This window comes from Saccopteryx leptura, chromosome 5 (assembly GCF_036850995.1).
Source record: "Saccopteryx leptura isolate mSacLep1 chromosome 5, mSacLep1_pri_phased_curated, whole genome shotgun sequence".
NCBI lineage: Eukaryota > Metazoa > Chordata > Mammalia > Chiroptera > Emballonuridae > Saccopteryx > Saccopteryx leptura.
The window spans coordinates 64,535,865-64,545,987 of NC_089507.1; positions in this window are offsets into that span (position 1 = coordinate 64,535,865).

Below are 10,123 nucleotides of genomic sequence, written 5' to 3' on the forward strand. Positions count from 1 at the left end.
GATTTATTTAAGATTGGGCAAGAACACATTTTATGAAGGTCCAAGGCTTGCATATTTAGTTAGGATTTCTAGCATTCATTTACTTCCTCAGGCATTTAAAGTTCTTGAAACATGTTTTAAAGTAAGAACTGGGTAGCTGGTCTTATGTCTCACAAATGCTAAAGAGATATTCAATCTTCTTCTTGCCAGGTAATTAGGATTCTTGTTCAAAGCTAAGGAGCTGTATGGCGTGAACAAAGGAACGGATCAAAGGTTAGGGGCAGAGCAGTGACATGGTCAATGGCATTTTGGAGTCACCTGTCTGGTGCCCAGTGTGGAGCCTGGATTCTCAAAGGCAAGACTGGCACCAGGGAGCTCCTGCCAGCTATTCATAGAGAGTAAAGGACGAAGAGGGTCCGAGCCAGCACGGAAAGCAAGAGGAGGGATTTGACGGAAAATCATAGCAGAAAATGGCAGTTCTTAGGACTTGGGCAGAAGGATGGGAAAGGGAATGAATGAATCACTACTGTGTATAAAAACCTTAATTATTTCCGGTTGCTGACAAAATATTTTGTTAGATTAGTTGAAGTTAAAATGTCCTTCTTTCCCTTCAGAGTGACTCTAAGATGGTTGTATCTTCTTTCATGTATTTGAACATAAAATTCAAATGACTCACATCGCTAAAACTTTTTCTTCTTCTTGGTTAGCCATATGTACAGAGGGAGAGGGACTTGTTTCGGAAGATGAAAGATAGTGGGAAAGGGATCCTGGGTGCTTAACATATCTCAAAGGGGCATTTCCCTAGTCGACTAACATGCACACATAGCATTTAGCAGAAAACTCAATTTCTGAATAATAATCGCTATCTTGTTTCAAGAGACTAGTGCGTGAGTAATAACCACTGTATGTATAGGTCACTAGATCAAAGGCAGGCAACATCATTCCTGTCCTAGGAGAGCTCATGACATGGCAAGTACGCCAAAAAATACAGCCTGTATAGGAAATATGCATAGGATCTTACAAAGCAAGAGGTCGTCAAATTCTAGGCCACTTGCTATGTGGATCTTGAGTAAATGTATTTTAAAAATAATTTTTATTTATTTATTTATTTTTTTGTGGCAGAGACAGAGTGAGAGAGAGGGACAGATAGATAGGAAGGGAGAGAGATGAGAAACATCAATTCTTCGTTGTGGCTCTTTAGTTGTTCATTGATTGATTTTTTTTTATGGGTGAGATTTTATTAAAGTAAGAGCCCCCAAACCCTAGAGAGTGCTTACAGTAGGCATTAACACCACCAAATAAGTAGATGCAGTGCTCTTGTCCCTCAAGGCCTTTCAGCTCTCAAACCAACTCAGCTGCTATGATTCCCAAATACTTATCTTTTTTTTTTTTAATTTTATTTTTTTAATGAGGCGACATCAATAAATCAGGATACATATATTCAAAGATAACAAGTCCAGGTTATCTTGTCGTTCACCTATGTTGCCTACCCATTACCCAAAGTCAGATTGTCCTCTGTCATCTTCTATCTAGTTTTCTTTGTGCCCTTCCCACTCCCCCTTTCCCTCTCCCTCTCCTCCCTCCCCCCGTAACCACCACACTCTTATCAATGTCTCTTAGTTTCACTTTTATGTCCCACCTACGTATGGAATAATGCAGTTCCTGTTTTTTTCTGATTTACTTATTTCACTTCGTATAATGTTATCAAGATCCCACCAATTTGCTGTAAATGATCCGATGTCATCATTTCTTATGGCTGAGTAGTATTCCATAGTGTATATGTGCCACATCTTCTTTATCCAGTCATCTATTGACGGGCTTTTTGGTTGTTTCCATGTCCTGGCCACTGTGAACAATGCTGCAATGAACATGGGGCTGCATGTGTCTTTATGTATCAATGTTTCTGAGTTTTGGGGGTATATACCCAGTAGAGGGATTGCTGGGTCATAAGGTAGTTCTATTTTCAGTTTTTTGAGGAACCACCATACTTTCTTCCATAATGGTTGTACTACTTTACATTCCCACCAACAGTGTATGAGGGTTCCTTTTTCTCCACAGCCTGTCCAACATTTGCTATTACCTGTCTTGTTAATAATAGCTACATTGATTGATTTCTTATATGTGCCTTGACCGGGGGACTATAGCAGACCAAGTGACCCTTTGCTTGAGCCAGCGACCTTGGGCTCAAGCTGTTGAGCCTTGCTCAAACCAGATGAACCTCACTCAAGCTGGCGACCTCGAGGTCTCGAACCTGGGTCCTCCACATCCCAGTCTGATGCTCTGTCCACTGCGCCACCACCTGGTCAGGCTAAAAATAATTTTTAAAAAGATTTTACTTATTGATTTTACACAGAGGAGAGGGTGGGAGGAGTGAGAAGTATCAACTCATAGTTGCTCTACTTTAGTTGTTCATTGGTTGCTTGTCATCTGTGCCTTCACATGACAAGCCCAAAGTTTCAAACCAACTACCTCACCACTCAGCATTGCAGATTGATGATCTATTCACTGCGCCATCACAGGCTAACCTTGAGTAAATGTCTTAATTGGAAAAAAAAGAAAAGAAAAGAAAGAAAAGCAGCTTTGGCAGGGTAGCTTGGTTGATTGGAGCATTATTCAGAAGCACAGAGGTTGCTGGTTCGATCCCCAGTCAGGGGACATACAGGAACAGATCTATGTTCCTGTCTTGCTCTCTCTCCTTTTCTTTCTCTATAAGAATCAATTTATAAAAAATGCTGTGATTTATTGAGTGCTTAGTCTACACCAAGCACAAAATCATTTTACTTAGCAAATATATCAAGATACATCTTTAGCACTCAATTTCACAGCAACTCTGGTTGTTATTATCCTCAAGAATATAACAGGAAATTTAAGTAATTTGCCCAAGGGCCCTATAGTAATTTGGGTGGGTGAAATTTTAACTCAAGCCTATGTGACACAAAAGCTCATGTTTTTCTCACAGTCATATGCTGCTTAATAATGGGGATACATTCTGAGAAATACGTCATTAGGCAATTTTCTCGTGCAAATATCACAGAGTGCACATACACAAATCTAGATGGTGTAGCCAACTGCTGACATAGGCTATCTGGGATAGCCTATTGCTCCTAGGCTACAAACCTGTACAGTATGTGACTTTAATGAATTCTGTGAGCTATTGTATATGCGTTGCGTTGTGCTATGAATTTATGACAGCTACTGTGTCTCTAAGCAATGGAAAATGTTCAGTTCTATTATAATCTTATGGGATCACTGTGGTATATGTGGTTGATCTTTGACTAAAACATTGTTAGGCCACACATGACTGTATTCTCAATAACAAAATGGTAATAAAATCTTCAGCATCACAGGACTGTGGTGAGCAATAAATGAGATAATATGGGAGAGAACCTAGATAAATGGAGGATGTGCAATAGAGAGTGTGTTTCAAACTTTCCCTGTTATCCCTGCCCTTCCTTAGGACACGGCTCTGCTTTTTGGGTTCCTCCAGAGTCCCCAGTGTCTCCTTCTCTTTCCCCAGTAGGATATTTCACCTGCTGTGCCCCCCAACGGGACACTGAGCCTCAGAAGGAGAAGTGTAGAGCTTTTTCACTAGCTTGACTTCTGAGCTGGAGCCAAACCAGACAAAGGCATGAGAGTTCAGAATCCCATAGGAGAGCATTAAAATGTCTTTAGAGTTGTGGTCTGAGTCAGCCACATAAGAATAGGAAAAGAATGCAAAAATTATTCAGGAATCAATTGCGTTGTATGGAAAAGAGAAGAATCCAGGGTTTGGAGATTTTACCCATTTTGCCCATTTATACCAATCAAGCAATTTAAAAGGGGCCTGTCTGTGATGGGGTAAAATCAGCCTTCCTGGCCTTGTGTCCGAGTCTTTGATTCTTTTTTCATTCATTAAACAAATATACATTGAGCACATTCTTGCATATCAGGCTTCTGTGAGCTGCTGGAGCTACAGCAGAAACAAACAGGTTTCCTGCTCTCAAGATGTCCATTTTCTTTCCTTCCAATAAAAGAGAAAGACCTAAGAAAAACACATACAGACACAAACAAAACCCCAGTAAACGTACAAGTGAAAAAAATAGTTGCATATTGTTTTCCGGGTTGCAAAGAAAATCACCAGGGGCCTGAGATTCTGAATAAGGGAGCCTACCTTAGACAGGGTGGGCAAGAAGGGCCTCCCTGAAGCAGAGACCCCAAGCCTGAGCAGGTCCTGGCTGTGTGGGGAGGGTAGGAGGAGCTTCCCAGGAGAGGGCAAAATCCCAGCACGAGCTCAGCAGATTTGAGGAACTGAGAGGGGGCACCTGCAGGACAAGCCATGAGCATTCTACTGGACAATGGGAGGAGCCTAGCAATGGAGGAGGAAATCGTTTTATAGGACTATTCAGAAAGGACTCCATTTTTAAGAAGAGAGATTGGCAGATGCATCATGTGCTCATGCGTGTATGTGTGCGTGAATGTGTGTGAATTCATGCTGAAAAAAGTCACAAGGTCATTTGTTTGTCTTTATATAATTAAAGAATAGGACATGGGAACAACTTAATTAGTGTTGTTTCTCTCTTTGCAAACAGGCTCACCAAGCTTTGGAGTTAAGAAATGGGTAGATTCAATTGACCACCAATTCCCAGAGAAAAGTGGTCAGGACAGGTATGTGTGACTCCTGGCATTGACCAGAATGCTTTAGGGGCATTGCCCTTTTCAAAAAGGACCAAGTTAGCCACCAGCCTATGCCTAGTGAAGTACTTCCTGAAGCAAATTTTGTAGGTACAGTATTGTTTCTGGGGTTAGTCATTCAACAAACATTTTTGTTTTTATTTTCCCTCTTTATCAAATGTACTTTTACTTATTTATTTTTAAACTGCAGTTGACATACAATATTACATTAGTTTCAGGTGTACAACACAGTGATTAGACATTTAAATATTTTATCAAGTGATCGCTACAATAAGTCAGGCAACCATCTGTTACCACAAATATACTGCTCACAAAATTTCGGGGATATTTTATAGCTTCATGTTCATTTTTGAAATATCCCCTAATTTTTGTGAGCAGCATATTTATCAACACAGTGTGGCCTAGTGGTGTCAGTCTAGCCTGCTGAACTGGAATGATCACGGGCTCACTGTGTGACCTGGGACTAATCAGTCACTGTCTCTGTGTTTCAGGTTCCTCCTAGGAGTGTTGTCAAGATTAAAAAGTGAACATGTTCTACCATAGTCTATAAGTGTGTAACAGGTCCTCAGCAAATATTGATTTTCTTTTTTATCTCCCGAGTTAGGGAAGTTTAAAGAAATAGAGGAAGTAGAATGGGCAGCTTACCGTATAGGATGTGGACAGTGAGGGAGAGGGAAGAAATGAAACGGTCTCCAAATTTCTAGCCTGGGACATTGCTTGACAGTTGCAATCATTTGAGACTCTTTCTGACTTAAGTTCATGTTAAGCAAAAAAGGGTTTTATTGCCTCATGTCTGAAAAACCAGCTTGAGAAACAATTTTTTCCAGAGCTCACCCTTGTGGTCAGCTCTCCTTCTCTGATGGCTCCACTCTCCTTCCTGCTGACCTTGTTCCTTCTCGGACTTCATGTGTCCTGTGGTGGCTGCCAACAGCCCCAGACTTGTCCTCCCAGATCCTGGGCAAGAGAAAATAGTAACAACAAGAGTTAATGCCACAGGTGGAACTCAAATAATTTAACAACCGATTCTCTGCCCCAATGACCATTTTAAGTATATAAAAAAGATATACTGAAAGGCAGTTTATATCTAATTTCATGCATTTAAAACCTAAATAAGAACAAAAAAGAGGTATACAAAACTGGATTATGTTATAAGAAAGAGTTTTAAAATATTAATGAATATTTAAAAATACTTGACCAAAAACAATAAAACTATTCTTTTTTTTTTTTTTTTTTTTAATAAAACTATTCTTTAAGCTATTTCTATATTGCTTCTTGACTGGCATCCTCACTTGCAATTTTTTTCACCTATGGATGGAATGAACATTACTACAGACACTTAGAATATGCTGTTGCACAGATGAATGTTAAAAAAAGAGTAAGAAGTGTAAATTTGTGATTTCCATATTGGGCGGCTCCCCAGGCACCCACCCAAGAGAGAACCCTGATTACAAGTGCCATTTTAACAATTGTTCGCTGAACTAAAAAAATTAGGTATCAGTTCTGCCAAACCGGTGCGAATTGGCTGAATCCCACCACTGGTTAATGCACATATTTGCTTACTGCTGTTCTAAACTTTAACACTTGTAATTTTCACAAAGATGAGGTAGATGGGAAAATGGAGGGAGATTGAGTGACTCAAAGTAACCAACAAGAGACAGAGTCTGAATTTGAGTTCTGCAGTCTGGTTTCTAAGCCCGTGCTCTGAAGTGCCTCTACTGAATGTGAGCCATCCGTCTGGATTCAGTTGCATTGCGTGAGCTCTGTTTGAGTCCCCACAGTTAGAAGTGATATCTAATTGGCCAAGGTTCAGTCCCATGCCCACCTGAAGTAGGCAAGATGAAATGCCATCCAGAGCTCCTGGGCTGGGGTTGGGGGGTGGGGCGGAGCAAGGGGGGAATGACCCAGCAGAAGGATATCTGGATGCTCTGTTCAGAACAAATGGCAAAACAAGAGGTTCCCATCACAATTAAAATGTAAAGTTAGGGAGAGGAAGAGATTTTAGGGAGAAGATGATGAACTCAATGTTAAAAAGCTAAATTCTGAAGTGTTGGAAAACATTAATGTGAAGATGTGGCTCATTGAACATATTGATTCATACTTGAAACAGGTGAAAATAAAAGGGTGAAAATGAAATGACTGGCAAATAAATACTGAACAAATGAAAAACAAATGAAAGCAGGAGTGGTAACATTAATATCAGACAAGGTGGAATTGCAGGCTAAAAGCATTTAGATTTTAAGGGACATCCTTATATAAAAGGTATAGATGATCAAGAAGATATAACAGTTATAAATTAGACATGAAAGAATGTCTATTTTAGCAGCTAAACATACTTAGGCAGGATCATCGACATCATCCCAAGGTTGCTGGTTTAGGCCCAAGGTCGCTGGCATGAGCAAGGAGTCACTGGCTTGGCCTGGGCCCCCTGGTCAAGGCACATATGAGAAAGCAATCAATGAACAACTAAAATGAAGCAGCTATAAGTTGATGTTACTCATCTCTCTCCTCATTCCCTTCTCCTTTCCCATCTCTGTCTTACACACAAAAAATCATTCATTATACTGTACACTTTAAACTGCAACACTACTGTATGTCAATTATATCTCAATAAAACTGAGAAAACGTCTTTCAGACCAACAAAATGACACAATGTTATACTAGTTAAAACAGTATTGCCTGACCAGGCTGTGGCGCAGTGGATAGAGCACTGAACTGGGATGCGGAGGACCCAGGTTTGAGACCCCGAGGTCGCCAGCTTGAGCGCGGGCTCATCTGGTCTGAGCAAAAAGCCCACCAGCTTGGACCCAAGGTCGCTGGCTTGAGCAAGAGGTTACTTGGTCTGCTGAAGGCCCGCGGTCAAGGCACATATGAGAAAGCAATCAATGAACAACTAAGGTGTCGCACTGAAAAACTAATGATTGATGCTTCTCATCTGTCTCCGTCCCTGTCTGTCCCTATCTATCCCTCTCTCTGACTCTTTCTCTCTGTCTCTGTAAAAAACAAAACAAAACAAACAAAAAAACCATTATTCAGTTGAACTGAATAACAAATAACTTGATATCGTACATATAAGGACTTCTTACAACCCACAGATAAAGAACATATTTTTTCATGAAAATGTAAAATTATAAATACATGATAAAAGGTGATCTAAAACCCATAAATAGAAATTAAGAAGCAAACTCTTAGTTAAGTCTTAGATCTAAGAGGCAATGAAAGGGAAGTCATAACTTTCTAGAAACTAATGAAAAGGAACCACTTCCTATTGAGACTGTTAGGACCCTGAAAGCGGTACTAAGAGGAACATTTAGAGCTCTAAAAAATCATCAAGCTTAAAAGTAAAACCACAGAATAAAGGAACTAAATATTCATCTTGGAAAAAAAATCAATCAGGAAGTTGAACTCAATAAAGGTAAAATTTGAAACTAATAATATGGAAAAAATAACCGAGGCCTGACCTGTGGTGGCACAGTGGATAAAGTGTCGGCCTGGAATGCTGAGGTTACTGGTTCGAAACTGTGGGCTTGCCTGGTCAAGGCACATATGGGAATGGGAAGTGATGCTTCCTGCTCCTTCCCCCTTTAAAATGAATAAATAAAATTTTAAGATCTTTAAGAAAATGATCAAATGAATAATAATAGTAAGAAGGATAAATAAATAAAAATCTAATAAAAATAACTGCAAAAATTTATTGACTAGACCAATAAACTATATATTAATATAAAATAGATTAAAGATTTACAAGTTTGAAGAGGAAAAAAGAGAAAAAAAAACAGAAAAGGTTAGGAATGAGAAAAAAGTTATACTTTGCCTGACCTGTGGTGCCGCAGTGGATGAAGCATTGACCTGGAATGCTGAGGTTGCTGGTTCAAAACCCTGGGCCTGCCTGGTCAAGGCACATATGGGAGTTGATGCTTCCTGCTCCTCCCTCCTTCTCTCTCTCTCTCTCTCTCTCTCTTCTCTAAAATGAATAGATAAATAAATAATTTAAAAAAGTTATACTTTAGGTACATGAGAAATTAAGATTTAAGAGACTCACTATAGACAACTCTACAACAATGAGTATGAAAAAAGTACAGGAAATGTATGATTCTTTTCTGGCAAAATACAAACTATGAAAACAGACCCAAGAAGAGAAGGAAAAGATGAATAGACCAATGAGAAGGTGATTAGATGTAAATAATGAGAAGATTCTAGAGCCAGACGGCCTTAGAGTTGAATTTTAGTTTACCTCTAAAGGTCTGCTATTTTCAATGTTAATAAGTTATTTAAACCAATGTTTTTCAACCAGCCAGAAAAATCGTACCAGTCCATGAAAGAGTTAACCACCCTAAATGTTGTATGAAGACTGTAGACCTTATGATCTTAGTCAAATTTGTTTATGCTGAGGGTGATTGCCACTTATCAGCCTGTATCATCGATGAAAATACTATTGAGGTTGTCTTAAGTATCTATGGAATTTATAGGCTTGTTTGAACAACCTTTTTGCACCATGCAGAACATTTACACATTATATGCAAGAGACAAAAAGCTAAGATGACCAATCATCCTCCTATAGGGAGGACAGTCCTTCTTTTTTAAGTTCTGTTCTCCCTTGAAAGGTGTCCTCCTTTTTCATTTTGGAAGACTAATCTGTAAATGTCCATTTTCAATCAATGCAGAGTCAATCCATTGCATGTGATGTGATGTATTTGTATTTGACATGACGATTCATCATGGATCAGTACAGTGTGGTGAGACACGATTATGAGACGCATGTGCTCCACACGGGAGGCCTTGAGAGAGTGTGTGATATACCAAGCGTGCAAATGGCTTTATATACTTCTTACTGAAATACGACACGGCATATATGACATTGTAGACTCATGATTATTTCTTTCTCAGTGAATATTCAATCATAGACAGATAAGCACAATTCACATTTCATTAATTCATTATCTATTTAATAATTTCCAAATATGTATAATTTTATTTACAAGTATTTTCCCAAAACTTGAGTTTTAAAGTGGAAATCTAACCTCAAACCATATCTAATAATAATGCATTTTGATTAAATAGTTGCATAAGCCTGACCTGTGGTGGCGCAGTGGATAAAGCATCAACCTGGAAACACTGAGGTCGCCGGTTCAAAACCCTGGCTTGCCTGGTCAAGGCACATATGGGAGTTGATGCTTCCTGCTCCTCCCCCTTCTCTCTCTCTCTCTCTCTCTCTCTTTCTCTCTCTCCCCTCTCCTCTCTAAAATAGAAAAATAAAAAAAATAAAAAATAGTTGCATAAAACAGATGTTTTTTAATTAGAAAATGATAAATACATCTGAATATCACTCCAAATTAGTGGTTTTGTTTGATATTTAGTTTTACTAAATGAGTACTTTTTTCTTACAATTATTATTAAAAATTAATAAGCACGTAAGCATAGTTACAATATAAAATATTACAAATGATTTTATTATGCATTTATCATTGTTGGGCAG